This window comes from Chiloscyllium plagiosum, unplaced genomic scaffold (genome assembly GCF_037043375.1).
Source record: "Chiloscyllium plagiosum isolate Xiang-an unplaced genomic scaffold, Cpla_swu_hap1 HiC_scaffold_28, whole genome shotgun sequence".
Taxonomy (NCBI): Eukaryota; Metazoa; Chordata; class Chondrichthyes; order Orectolobiformes; family Hemiscylliidae; genus Chiloscyllium; species Chiloscyllium plagiosum.
The window spans coordinates 2,871,897-2,884,507 of NW_028270166.1; the positions used below are offsets into that span (position 1 = coordinate 2,871,897).

General features: G+C 47.8%; 1 protein-coding gene across 1 annotated transcript in view; it reads left to right on the forward strand.

Moving 5' to 3' along the window:
- cpamd8 (C3 and PZP like alpha-2-macroglobulin domain containing 8) overlaps window positions 1-12,611 on the forward strand; it is a 507,250-nt gene that overhangs the window by 424,250 nt on the left and 70,389 nt on the right.

Sequence of the window (12,611 nt, forward strand, 5' to 3'; positions counted from 1 at the left end):
AAGTGAGTAGTGAGGGTGTGAAATGAAGCCAGTGAGTAGTGAAGGTGTGAAATGTACCCAGTGAGTAGTGAGGCTGTGAAATGTACCCAGTGTGTAGTGAGGCTGTGAAATGTACCCAATGTGTCGTGAGGGTGTGAACTGTACCCAGTGTGTAGTGAGGCTGTGAAATGTACCCAGTGGGTTGTGAGGGTGTGAAATGAACCCAGTGTATAGTGAGGGTGTGAAATGTACCCAGTATGTAGTGAGGGTGTGAAATGTATCCAATGTGTAGCGAGGGTGTGAAATGTACCCAGCGAGTAGTGAGGCTGTAAAATGTACCCAGCGTGTAGTGAGGGTGTGAAATGTACCCAGCGAGTAGTGAGGGTGTGAAATACACCCGGTGTATAGCGAGGGTGTGAAATGTACCCAGTGTGTAGTGAGGGTGTGAAATGTACCCAGTGTGTAGCGAGGCTGTGAAATGTACACAGTGAGTAGTATGTGTGTGAAATGTGCCCAGTGTGTAGTGAGGGTGTGAAATGTGCCCAGTGTGTAGTGAGGGTGTGAAATATGCCCAGTGTATAGTGAGGGTGTGAAATGTATCCAATGTGTAGCGAGGGTGTGAAATGTAACCAGTGAATATTAAGGGTGTGAAATGTACCAAATGTGTAGTGAGGGCGTGAAATGTGCCCAGTGTGTAGTGAGGGTGTGAAATGTGCCCAGTGTATAGTGAGGGTGTGAAATGTACCCAGTGTATACTGAGGGTGTGAAATGTACCCAGTGGGTAGTGAGGGTGTGAAGTGTACCCAGTGAGTAGTGAGGCTGTGAAATGTATCCAGTGTGTCGTGAGGCTGTGAAATGTACCCAGTGTGTAGTGAGGGTGTGAAATGAAGCCAGTGAGTTGTGAGTGTGTGAAGTACACCCGGTGTGTAGTGAGGCTGTGAAATGTACCCAGTGGGTTGTGAGGGTGTGAAATGAACCCAGTGAGTAGTGAGGCTGTGAAATGAACGCAGTGAGTAGTGAGGGTGTGAAAGGTACCCAGTGAGTATTAAGGGTGTGAGATACACCCGGTGTGTAGCGAGGGTGTGATATGTACCCAGTGTGTCGTGAGGCTGTGAAATGTACCCAGTGTTTAGTGAGGCCGTGAAATGTACCCAGTGAGTTGTGAGGGTATGATATGTACCCAGTATGTAGTGAGGCTGTGAAATGTACCCAGTGAGTAGTGAGGCTGTAAAATGTACCCACTGTGTCGTGAGGGTGTGAAATGTACCCAGTGAGTAGTGAGGCTGTAAAATGTACCCACTGTGTCGTGAGGGTGTGAAATGTACCCAGTGGGTAGTGAGGGTGTGAAATTTACCCAGTGAGTAGTGAGGGTGTGAAATGTAACCAGTGTGTTGTGAGGCTGTGAAATGTACCCAGTGAGTATTAAGGGTGTGAAATGTACCCACTGTGTCGTGAGGGTGTGAAATGTACCCAGTGAGTAGTGAGGGTGTGAAATGTACCCAGTGTGTAGTGAGGGTGTGAAATGTGCCCAGTGTATACTGAGGATGTGACATGTACCCAGTGTGTAGTGACGCTGTGGAATGTACCCAGTTAGTAGCGAGGCTGTGAAATGTACCCAGTGAGTTGTGAGAGTGTAAAATGTACCCATTGCGTAGTGAGGGTGTGAAATGAAGCCAGTGAGTTGTGAGTGTGTGAAGTACACCCGGTGTGCAGTGAGGCTGTGAAATGTACCAGTGGGTTGTGAGGGTGTGAAATTAACCCAGTGTGTAGTGAGGGTGTGAAATGTACCCAGTGTGTAGTGAGGCTGTGAAATGTACCCAGTGTGTAGTGAGGCTGTGAAATGTACCCAGTGGGTTGTGAGGGTGTGAAATGAACCCAGTGAGTAGTGAGGGTGTGAAATGTACCCAGTGAGTAGTAAGTGTGTGAAATGTACGGTGTATAGTGAGGGTGTGAAATGTATCCAATGTGTAGCGAGGGTGTGAAATGTACCCAGTGAGTAGTGAGGGTGTGAAATGAAGCCAGTGAGTAGTGAGGGTGTGAAATGTACCCAGTGTGTAGTGAGGCTGTGAAATGTACCCAGTGTGTAGTGAGGCTGTGAAATGTACCCAATGTGTCGTGAGGGTGTGAAATGTACCAAGTGAGTAGTGAGGGTGTGAAATGAAGCCAGTGAGTAGTGAAGGTGTGAAATGTACCCAGTGAGTAGTAAGTGTGTGAAATGTACCGTGTATAGTGAGGGTGTGAAATGTATCCAATGTGTAGCGAGGGTGTGAAACGTACCCAGTGTGTAGTGTGGGTGTGAACTGTACCCAGTGTGTAGTGAGGCTGTGAAATGTACCCAGTGGGTTGTGAGGGTGTGAAATGAACCCAGTGAGTAGTGAGGGTGTGAAATGTACCCAGTGAGTAGTAAGTGTGTGAAATGTGCCCAGTGTGTAGTGAGGGTGTGAAATGTGCCCAGTGTGTAGTGAGGGTGTGAAATGTGCCCAGTGTATAGTGAGGGTGTGAAATGTACCCAGTGTATACTGAGGGTGTGAAATGTACCCAGTGGGTAGTGAGGGTGTGAAGTGTACCCAGTGAGTAGTGAGGCTGTGAAATGTATCCAGTGTGTCGTGAGGCTGTGAAATGTACCCAGTGTGTAGTGAGGGTGTGAAATGAAGCCAGTGAGTTGTGAGTGTGTGAAGTACACCCGGTGTGTAGTGAGGCTGTGAAATGTACCCAGTGGGTTGTGAGGGTGTGAAATGAACCCAGTGAGTAGTGAGGCTGTGAAATGAACGCAGTGAGTAGTGAGGGTGTGAAAGGTACCCAGTGAGTATTAAGGGTGTGAGATACACCCGGTGTGTAGCGAGGGTGTGATATGTACCCAGTGTGTCGTGAGGCTGTGAAATGTACCCAGTGTTTAGTGAGGCCGTGAAATGTACCCAGTGAGTTGTGAGGGTATGATATGTACCCAGTATGTAGTGAGGCTGTGAAATGTACCCAGTGAGTAGTGAGGCTGTAAAATGTACCCACTGTGTCGTGAGGGTGTGAAATGTACCCAGTGAGTTGTGAGAGTGTGAAATGTACCCAGTGGGTAGTGAGGGTGTGAAATGTACCCAGTGAGTAGTGAGGCTGTAAAATGTACCCACTGTGTCGTGAGGGTGTGAAATGTACCCAGTGAGTAGTGAGGGTGTGAAATGTACCAAGAGAGTAGTGAGGGTGTGAAATGAAGCCAGTGAGTAGTGAGGGTGTGAAATGTACCCAGTGAGTAGGAAGTGTGTGAAATGTACCGTGTATAGTGAGGGTGTGAAATGTATCCAATGTGTAGCGAGGGTGTGAAATGTACCCAGCGTGTAGTGAGGGTGTGAAATGTGTACACGGTGTAGTGAGGGTGTGAAATGTACCCAGCGAGTAGTGAGGGTGTGAAATACACCCGGTGTATAGTGAGGGTGTGAAATGTACCCAGTGTGTAGTGAGGGTGTGAAATGTACCCAGTGTATAGTGAGGGTGTGAAATGTATCCAATGAGTAGCGAGGGTGTGAAATTTACCCAGTGTGTAGTGAGGCTGTGAAATGTACCCAGTGTGTAGTGAGGGTGTGAAATGTACCCAGTGTGTAGTGAGGCCGTGAAATGTACCCAGTGAGTTGTGAGGGTATGATATGTACCCAGTATGTAGTGAGGCTGTGAAATGTACCCAGTGAGTAGTGAGGCTGTAAAATGTACCCACTGTGTCGTGAGGGTGTGAAATGTACCCAGTGAGTTGTGAGAGTGTGAATTGTACTCAGTGGGTAGTGAGGGTGTGAAATGTACCCAGTGAGTAGTGAGGCTGTAAAATGTACCCAGTGAGTAGTAAGTGTGTGAAATGTGCCCAGTGTGTAGTGAGGGTGTGAAATGTGCCCAGTGTGTAGTGAGGGTGTGAAATAAAGCCAGTGAGTTGTGAGTGTGTGAAGTACACCCGGTGTGCAGTGAGGCTGTGAAATGTACCAGTGGGTTGTGAGGGTGTGAAATGAACCCAGTGTGTAGTAAGGCTATGAAATGTACCCAGTGTGTAGTGAGGCTGTGAAATGTACCCAGTGGGTTGTGAGGGTGTGAAATGAACCCAGTGAGTAGTGAGGGTGTGAAATGTACCCAGTGAGTAGTAAGTGTGTGAAATGTAACGCGTATAGTGAGGGTGTGAAATGTATCCAATGTGTAGTGAGGCTGTGAAATGTACCCAGTGGGTTGTGAGGGTGTGAAATGAACCCGGTAAGTAGTGAGGGTGTGAAATGTACCCAGTGAGTAGTAAGTGTGTGAAATGTACCGTGTATAGCGAGGGTGTGAAATGTATCCAATGTGTAGCGAGGGTGTGAAATGTACCCAGCGAGTAGTGAGCCTGTGAAATGTACCCAGCGTGTAGTGAGGGTGTGAAATGTACACACTGTGTAGTGAGGGTGTGAAATGTACCCAGCGAGTAGTGAGGGTGTGAAATACACCCGGTGTATAGCGAGGGTGTGAAATGTATCCAGTGTGTCGTGACGGTTTGAAATGTACCCAGTGTGTAGTGAGGGTGTGAAGTGTACCCAGTGTGTAGCGAGGCTGTGAAATGTACCCAGTGAGTAGTGAGGGTGTGAAATGTACCCAGTGTGTAGTGAGGGTGTGAAATGTACCCAGTGTGTAGTGAGGGTGTGAAATGTGCCCAGTGTGTAGTGAGGGTGTGAAATATGCCTAGTGTATAGTGAGGGTGTGAAATGTATCCAATGTGTAGCGAGGGTGTGAAATGTACCCAGTGTGTAGTGAGGGTGTGAAATGTGCCCAGTGTGTAGTGAGGGTGTGAAATATGCCTAGTGTATAGTGAGGGTGTGAAGTGTACCCAGTGTGTAGCGAGGCTGTGAAATTTACCCAGTGAGTAGTGAGGGTGTGAAATGTACCCAGTGTGTAGCGAGCGTGGGAAATGTACCCAGTGAGTAGTATGTGTGTGAAATGTGCCCAGTGTATACTGAGGATGTGACATGTACCCAGTGTGTAGTGACGCTGTGGAATGTACCCAGTTAGTAGCGAGGCTGTGAAATGTACCCAGTGAGTTGTGAGAGTGTAAAATGTACCCATTGCGTAGTGAGGGTGTGAAATAAAGCCAGTGAGTTGTGAGTGTGTGAAGTACACCCGGTGTGCAGTGAGGCTGTGAAATGTACCAGTGGGTTGTGAGGGTGTGAAATGAACCCAGTGTGTAGTAAGGCTATGAAATGTACCCAGTGTGTAGTGAGGCTGTGAAATGTACCCAGTGGGTTGTGAGGGTGTGAAATGAACCCAGTGTGTAGTGAGGGTGTGAAATGTACGGTGTATAGTGAGGGTGTGAAATGTATCCAATGTGTAGCGAGGGTGTGAAATGTACCCAGTGTGTAGTGAGGGTGTGAAATGTACCCAGTGATTAGTGAGGCTGTGAAATGTACCCAGTGTGTAGTGAGGCTGTGAAATGTACCCAATGTGTCGTGAGGGTGTGAAATGTACCCAGTGAGTAGTGAGGGTGTGAAATGTACCAAGTGAGTAGTGAGGGTGTGAAATGTACCAAGTGAGTAGTGAGGGTGTGAAATGAAGCCAGTGAGTAGTGAAGGTGTGAAATGTACCCAGTGAGTAGTGAGGCTGTGAAATGTACCCAGTGTGTAGTGAGGCTGTGAAATGTACCCAATGTGTCGTGAGGGTGTGAACTGTACCCAGTGTGTAGTGAGGCTGTGAAATGTACCCAGTGGGTTGTGAGGGTGTGAAATGAACCCAGTGTATAGTGAGGGTGTGAAATGTACCCAGTATGTAGTGAGGGTGTGAAATGTATCCAATGTGTAGCGAGGGTGTGAAATGTACCCAGCGAGTAGTGAGGCTGTAAAATGTACCCAGCGTGTAGTGAGGGTGTGAAATGTACCCAGCGAGTAGTGAGGGTGTGAAATACACCCGGTGTATAGCGAGGGTGTGAAATGTACCCAGTGTGTAGTGAGGGTGTGAAATGTACCCAGTGTGTAGCGAGGCTGTGAAATGTACACAGTGAGTAGTATGTGTGTGAAATGTGCCCAGTGTGTAGTGAGGGTGTGAAATGTGCCCAGTGTGTAGTGAGGGTGTGAAATATGCCCAGTGTATAGTGAGGGTGTGAAATGTATCCAATGTGTAGCGAGGGTGTGAAATGTAACCAGTGAATATTAAGGGTGTGAAATGTACCAAGTGTGTAGTGAGGGCGTGAAATGTGCCCAGTGTGTAGTGAGGGTGTGAAATGTGCCCAGTGTATAGTGAGGGTGTGAAATGTACCCAGTGTATACTGAGGGTGTGAAATGTACCCAGTGGGTAGTGAGGGTGTGAAGTGTACCCAGTGAGTAGTGAGGCTGTGAAATGTATCCAGTGTGTCGTGAGGCTGTGAAATGTACCCAGTGTGTAGTGAGGGTGTGAAATGAAGCCAGTGAGTTGTGAGTGTGTGAAGTACACCCGGTGTGTAGTGAGGCTGTGAAATGTACCCAGTGGGTTGTGAGGGTGTGAAATGAACCCAGTGAGTAGTGAGGCTGTGAAATGAACGCAGTGAGTAGTGAGGGTGTGAAAGGTACCCAGTGAGTATTAAGGGTGTGAGATACACCCGGTGTGTAGCGAGGGTGTGATATGTACCCAGTGTGTCGTGAGGCTGTGAAATGTACCCAGTGTTTAGTGAGGCCGTGAAATGTACCCAGTGAGTTGTGAGGGTATGATATGTACCCAGTATGTAGTGAGGCTGTGAAATGTACCCAGTGAGTAGTGAGGCTGTAAAATGTACCCACTGTGTCGTGAGGGTGTGAAATGTACCCAGTGAGTAGTGAGGCTGTAAAATGTACCCACTGTGTCGTGAGGGTGTGAAATGTACCCAGTGGGTAGTGAGGGTGTGAAATTTACCCAGTGAGTAGTGAGGGTGTGAAATGTAACCAGTGTGTTGTGAGGCTGTGAAATGTACCCAGTGAGTATTAAGGGTGTGAAATGTACCCACTGTGTCGTGAGGGTGTGAAATGTACCCAGTGAGTAGTGAGGGTGTGAAATGTACCCAGTGTGTAGTGAGGGTGTGAAATGTGCCCAGTGTATACTGAGGATGTGACATGTACCCAGTGTGTAGTGACGCTGTGGAATGTACCCAGTTAGTAGCGAGGCTGTGAAATGTACCCAGTGAGTTGTGAGAGTGTAAAATGTACCCATTGCGTAGTGAGGGTGTGAAATGAAGCCAGTGAGTTGTGAGTGTGTGAAGTACACCCGGTGTGCAGTGAGGCTGTGAAATGTACCAGTGGGTTGTGAGGGTGTGAAATTAACCCAGTGTGTAGTGAGGGTGTGAAATGTACCCAGTGTGTAGTGAGGCTGTGAAATGTACCCAGTGTGTAGTGAGGCTGTGAAATGTACCCAGTGGGTTGTGAGGGTGTGAAATGAACCCAGTGAGTAGTGAGGGTGTGAAATGTACCCAGTGTGTAGTGAGGCTGTGAAATGTACCCAGTGGGTTGTGAGGGTGTGAAATGTACCCAGTGAGTAGTAAGTGTGTGAAATGTACGGTGTATAGTGAGGGTGTGAAATGTATCCAATGTGTAGCGAGGGTGTTAAATGTACCCAGTGTGTAGTGAGGCTGTGAAATGTACCCAGTGGGTTGTAAGGGTGTGAAATGAACCCAGTGAGTAGTAAGTGTATGAAATGTACCGTGTATAGTGAGGGTGTGAAATGTACCCAGTGTGTAGGGAGATTGTGAAATGAATGCAGTGAGTAGTGAGGGTGTGAAAGGTACCCAGTGAGTATTAAGGGTGTGGGATACACCTGGTGTGTAGCGAGGGTGTGAAATGTACCCCGTGAGTACTGAGGGTGTGAAGTACACCCGGTGTTTTGCGAGGTTGTGAAATGTACCCAGTATGTAGTGAGGGTGTGAACTGTACCCAGTGAGTTGTGAGGGTGTCAAATGTACCCAGTGAGTAGTGAGGGTGTGAAATGTACCCAATGATTAGTGAGGGTGTGAAATGTCCCCAGTGTGTAGTGGGGGTGTGAAATGTACCCAGTGAGTTGTGAGGGTGTCAAATGTACCCAGGGAGTAGTGAGGGTGTGAAATGTACCCAGGGAGTAGTGAGGGTGTGAAATGTACCCAGGGAGTAGTGAGGGTGTGAAATGTACAGTGTGTGTGAGGGTGTGTAGTGGACCCAGTGTGTAGTGAGAGTGTGAAATGTACCCAGTGTGTTGTGAGGCTGTGAAATGTAGCCAGTGAGTAGTGAGAGTGTGAAATGTACCCAGTTAGTAGCGAGGGTGTGAAATGTACCCAGTGTGTCGTGACGGTTTGAAATGTACCCAGTGTGTAGTGAGGGTGTGAAATGTACCCAGTATGTTGAGAGGCTGTGAAATGTACCAGGTGGGTATTGAGTGTGTGAAATGTACCCAGTGTGTACCGAGGCTGTGAAATGTACCAGGTGGGTATTGAGGGTGCGAAATGTACCCAGTGTGTAGTGAGGTTGTGAAATGTGTCCAGTGTGTCGTGAGGGTGTAAAATGTACCCAGTGAGTTGTGAGAGTGTGAAATGTACCCAGTGGGTAGTGAGGGTGTGAAATGTACCCAGTGTGTAGTGAGGGTGTGAAATGTACCCAGTGTGTAGTGAGAGTGTGAAATGTACCCAGTGTGTTGTGAGGCTGTGAAATGTAGCCAGTGAGTAGTGAGAGTGTGAAATGTACCCAGTTAGTAGCGAGGGTGTGAAATGTACCCAGTGTGTCGTGACGGTTTGAAATGTACCCAGTGTGTAGTGAGGGTGTGAAATGTACCCAGTATGTTGAGAGGCTGTGAAATGTACCAGGTGGGTATTGAGTGTGTGAAATGTACCCAGTGTGTACCGAGGCTGTGAAATGTACCAGGTGGGTATTGAGGGTGCGAAATGTACCCAGTGTGTAGTGAGGTTGTGAAATGTGTCCAGTGTGTCGTGAGGGTGTAAAATGTACCCAGTGAGTTGTGAGAGTGTGAAATGTACCCAGTGGGTAGTGAGGGTGTGAAATGTACCCAGTGTGTAGTGAGGGTGTGAAATGTACCCAGTGAGTAGTGAGGGTGTGAAATGTACCCAGTGTGTCTTGGAACATAGAACAATACAGCACAGAACAGGCCCTTCGTTACACGATATTGTGCCGAACATTTGTCCTAGCTTAAGCACCCATCCATTTACCTATCCAATTGCCGCTTAAAGGTCACCAAACATTCTGACTCTACCACTCCCACAGGCAGCGCATTCCATGCCCCCACCACTCTCTGGGTAAAGAACCCACCCCTGACATCTCCCCTATACCTTCCAACCTTCACCTTAAATTTATGTCCCCTTGTAACACTCTGTTGTACCCGGGGAAAAAGTTTCTGACTGTCTACTCTATCTATTCCTCTGATCATCTTATAAACCTCTGTCAAGTCACCCCTCATCCTTCGCCGTTCCAATGAGAAAACGCCTAGCACTCTCAACCTATCCTCGTACGACCTATTCTCCATTCCAGGCAACATCCTGGTAAATCTTCTCTGCACCCTCTCCAAAGCTTCCACATCTTTCCTAAAGTGAGGCGATCAGAACTGCACACAGTACTCCAAATGTGGCCTAACCAAAGTCCTGTCCAGTTGCAACATCACTTCACGACTCTTGAATTCAATCCCTCTGCTAATGAACGCTAATACACCATAGGCCTTCTTACAAGCTCTATCCACCTGAGTGGCAACTTTCAAAGACCTATGAACATAGACCCCAAGATCCCTCTGTTCCTCCACCTCACTAAGAACCCTACCATTAACCCTGTATTCCGCATTCTTATTTGTCTTTCCAAAATGGACAACCTCACACTTGGCAGGGTTGAACTCCATCTGCTACTCCTCAGCCCAGCTCTGCATCATATCCAAGTCCCTATGCAGCCTACAAGAGCCCTCCTCACTATTCACAACTCCACCAATCTTCGTATCATCTGCAAATTTACTGACCCACCCTTCGACTCCCTCATCCAAGTCATTAATAAAAATTACGAACAGCAGAGGACCCAGAACTGATCCCTGCGGAACTCCACGTGTAACTGGGCTCCAGGCTGAATATTTACCATCTACCACCACTCTCTGACTTCGACCGGTTAGCCAGTTTTCTATCCAATTGGCCACATTTCCCTCTATCCCATGCCTCCTGACTTTCCGCATAAGCCTACCATGGGGAACCTTATTAAATGCCTTACTAAAATCCATGTATACTACATCCACTGCTCTACCCTCATCCACATGCTTGGTCACCTCAAAGAATTCAAAAAGACTTGTAAGGCAAGACCTACCCTTCACAAATCCGTGCTGGCTGTCCCTAATCAAGCAGTGCCTTTCCAGATACTCATAAATCCTATCCCTCAGTACCCTTTCCATTACTTGACCTACCACCGAAGTAAGACTAACTGGCCTGTAATTCCCGGGGTTATCCCTATTCCCTTTTTTGAACAGGGGCACAACATTCGCCACTCTCCAGTCCCCTGGTACCACCCCCGTTGACAGTGAAGATGAAAAGATCATTGCCAACGGTACTGCAATTTCCACTCTTTCTTCCCACATAATCCTAGGATATATCCCATCAGGCCCGGGGAACTTGTCTATCCTCAAGTTGTTCAAAATGTCCAAAACATCTTCCTTCCTAACATGTATCTCCTCCAGCTTACCAGTCCGTTTCACACTCTCCTCTTCAACAATACGGTTCCTCTCATTCGTAAATACTGAAGAAAAGTACTCATTCAAGACCTCTCCTATCTCTTCCGACTCAATACACAGTCTCCCACTACTGTCCTTGATTGGACCTACCCTCGTTCTCGTCATTCTCATGTTTCTCACATACGCATAAAATGCCTTTGGGTTATCCTTGATCCTATCCGCCAGAGATTTTTCATGTCCTCTCTTGGCTCTCCTAATCCATTTCTTCAGGTCCCTTCTGGCTATCCTGTATCCCTCCACTGCTCTGTCTCAACCCTGTTTCCTCAACCTTATGTAAGTCGGTTTGAAATGTACCCAGTGTCGTGACGGTTTGAAATGTACCCAGTGTGTAGTAAGGGTGTGAAATGTACCCAGTGTGTTGAGAGGCTGTGAAATGTACCAGGTGTGTATTGAGGGTGTGAAATGTACCCAGTGTGTAGCGAGGCTGTGAAATGTACCAGGTGGGTATTGAGGGTGTGAAATGTACCCAGTGTGTAGCGAGGCTGTGAAATGTACCCAGTGCGTAGTGAGGGTGTGAAATGTACCCAGTGTGTAGTGAGGGTGTGTAGGGACGGTGTGCAATGAACGAAGTGAGTAGTGAGGGTTTGAAAGGTACCCAGTGAGTATTAAGGGTGTGAGATACACCCAGTATGTAGTGAGGGTGTGAAATGTACCCAGTGAGTAGTGAGGGTGTGAAATGTGTCCAGTGTGTCGTGAGGGTGTGAAATGTACCCAGTGAGTAGTGAGGGTGTGAAATGTACCCAGTGTGTAATGAGGCTGTGAAATGTACCCGGTGTGTAGTGAGGGTGTGAAATGTACCCAGTGTGTAGTGAGGGTATGAAATGTATCCAGTCTGTAGCGAGTGTGGGAAATGTACCCAGTTTGTCGCGAGGGTGTGAAATGTACCCAGTGTGTCGTGACGGTTTGAAATGTACCCAGTGTGTAGTGAGGGTGTGAAATGTACCCAGTGTGTTGAGAGGCTGTGAAATGTACCAGGTGGGTATTGAGGGTGTGAAATGTACCCAGTGTGTAGCGAGCGTGGGAAATGTACCCAGTGAGTAGTGAGGGTGTGAAATGTACCTAGTGTGTCGTGAGGGTTCGAAATGTACCCAGTGTGTCGTGAGGGTGTGAAATGTACCCAGTGTGTAGGGAGGGTGTGTAATGAACACAGTGAGTAGTGAGGGTGTGAAAGGTACCCAGTGAGTATTAAGGGTGTGAGATACACCCGGTATGTAGCGAGGGTGTGAGATGTACCCAGTGTGTAGTGAGGGTGTGAAATATACCCAGTGTGTCGTGGGGGTGTGAAATGTCCCCAGTGTGTCGTGAAGGTGTGAAATGTACCCAGTGAGTTGTGAGAGTGTGAAATATACCCAGTGTGTCGTGAGGGTGTGAAATGTCCCCAGTGTGTCGTGAGTGTGTGAAATGTACCCAGTGAGTTGTGAGAATGTGAAATGTACCCATTGCGTAGAGAGGTTGTGAAATGAAGCCAGTGAGTTGTGAGTGTCTGAAGTACACCCGGTGTGTAGTGAGGCTGTGAAATGTACCCAGTGGGTTGTGAAGGTGTGAAATGTACCCAGTATGTAGTGAGGCTGTGAAATGTACCCAGTGGGTAGTGAGGGTGTGAAATGTACCCAGTGAGTAGTAAGTGTGTGAAATGTACCGTGTATCGTGAGGGTGTGAAATGTACCCAGTGAGTAGTGAGGGTGTGAAATGTACCGTGTATAGCGAGGGTGTGAAATGTACCCAGTGTGTACTAAAGGTGTGAAATGTACCGAGCGTGTAGTGAGGGTGTGAAATGTACCCAGCAAGTTGTGAGGGTGTCAAATGTACCCAGTGTTTAGAACATAGAAGAATACAGCGCAGTACAGGCCCTTTGGCCCTCGATGTTGCGCCGATCAAAGCCCACCTAACCTATACTAACCCACTATCCTCCATATACCTATCCAATGCCCGCTTAAATGCCCATAAAGAGGGAGAGTCCACCACTG